This window comes from Ochlerotatus camptorhynchus, unplaced genomic scaffold (genome assembly GCF_037179485.1).
Source record: "Ochlerotatus camptorhynchus isolate MF236.1 unplaced genomic scaffold, CSIRO-AGI_Acam_v1.1 ptg000178l, whole genome shotgun sequence".
In the NCBI taxonomy this organism is placed as follows: Eukaryota; Metazoa; Arthropoda; class Insecta; order Diptera; family Culicidae; genus Ochlerotatus; species Ochlerotatus camptorhynchus.
In genome coordinates, this window is record NW_027040668.1 from 3,586,104 (window position 1) to 3,588,327 (window position 2,224).

The window sequence follows — 2,224 nt, forward strand, 5'->3', positions numbered from 1 at the left end:
ACAGGCGGCGTAGTTAGGGTAGGGTGAGGTTACTCGCGAACACATAATGGTGAAACTTTATTATTTATATTCATCGTAAATCTCTGCTACAGCGCTAAGAAGTAACGATTTTTTTAAAGTTCAACCATGAAAAAAAAAAGAAAATTTCGTATCAAATTCAGAATCTAATCGTTCGTGATTCTGAGATAAACGAATCTTAGCGCAAATTGCTGAAAAATACTCTGTGAGTCGCGGTGCGGTTCAAAAGATAATTTTGAAGCACCAACGGGTTTGTAAGCATTGCAGATCGATCTGTACGAGGACGTAAACGTAAATCTGTTAAGTGCGAGAGGACTTAACGATATCCAATCGAACAGTTCGACACTGCATTGTTGAGTACGGTTTAAGCAGTCATTTTGCTCGGAAGCGACCGTTCATCAGCAAGGTCAATAAAGAAAGCGTCTGAGGTTTGCAAGAACCCACATTAATAAGCCCCTGAATTTCTGAAAACGTGTTATCTGGTCAGATGAATTGAAAAGCGATGAAGAGCTCCAGGACAAACATCTTCAAGCAACCAAGAACGGTGGAGGAAATATCATGGTCTGGGGTTGTTTCTCATGGTTTGGTATGGGAAATCTGGCCCTGATCAATGGGATCATGACAGTGGAACGAAAATCTGGAAGAGTCTTTGTTAAAGATGGGAAATGCATCTTCCAGCAGGATTGTATCGATCCTGGCGCATCAAACCCTTGGACTGGCCACCGCAGAGCCCTGATTTGAACCCAATCGAGAATCTCTGGGTAATTCTTGATAACAGAGTGGAAAAAACCGGCGTATCCAACAAGCAAACCAAAAGGCCCTGGAGTAGGCCTGGAATGAACTGGATCCACAGCACCTCAGAAACCAGGTCGAAAGCATGTCATAACAACTACAGTCCATAATCGAAGGAAACGAAGGGAGGTCGTATTGACTATTCACCAGCTGATCATAATTGATTTTGTATGATCTTTTGATTCAAAGATAAAATGGATCTTTTTTATGTCATACCCCAAAATGCCATAAGATTTAATTTTGTTGTATTTTAAGTTATGGAATAAATGTTTCCAATGCCGTTGAGCCAAAATAAACTTTTGTTATCGGAAACATAAATCATAATAACTGACTTTTTGAAAAATGAATGAGTTTTACATGCGTTTTTACGGCAGCCCTAAGCATGCACCTTTTGAATTGATGAAACGACCCATAAAAAGATAAAACGCGCCATATAAAAAAACCCAAACGATCCATAAAACTACGGTGAACATCCAGTAAAAAGTGTGAAAGATCCATAAAAAATGTCACTATGACCCATATTTTATGTAAAATTTAGTTACACAATTGTAAAAATGAACCGCTCAGTTTCAAAAGGATGCGCATTTTAATTGTACGAATGACCCATAAACATATTGCAAATGATCCATAAAATTTCAGCAATGAACCAGAAACTAACGAAATTAATCCATTGAAAATCAAGTTTGCGCACTATAAAACTATAGGAATGATCCATAAATTAGGCATACACACTTAGAAAAAAGTAGAAGGGTTTGTGCCTAGAGGCATGAACGGAAGCTTGACGTAGGACCGCTAGTGGGCGGAACAAATATGTTGATCATTTAGTTCTTAATCTTAATTCTTTCCATTTTTGAATTGGTGGCCCTGAAAATGACCGGTTGTTTTTCAAATGGTGGCCACACCAGTGCAATAGTCAATGCCCACCGAATGACGGCGGCCTAGTCATGCTGCCTATTGCGGGAAGCCTTTCCTCCGGTTGATGTAGGTGTTTTCGTCGTCGTCGTCTTCGTATTGGTGCGATGCCACTCGAACGTCGTGTCCGACGCTTATTCGTCCGTTGCTCGAAAGCAAATGACGAAAACACTTTTTTTCTACTTTAAATGATCTATATTTCTTGAATTTGTGTGGTTTACATGTATAACTTATCAAGTGACACAGATGCGTCTTTTCAACTTTAGTTCTTTTGATATTTCAATTATTATTAATTACAGTTCCTAGTCCTATCAGGCCTGTTTTAAGAATGACCACCTTGGTGGGATTGGTTTGTTTTAAATTTGAAAAAGAAGACTACTTATAACTACTATTTACAACTATATGACGAAAACACGATATGGCATGCGTTTTTATTAGCGCTGCTTTTCTCCTCCCTTCATTTCATTGGTGAAATTGTGAGCGGTTAACCGAGCATTGAGCT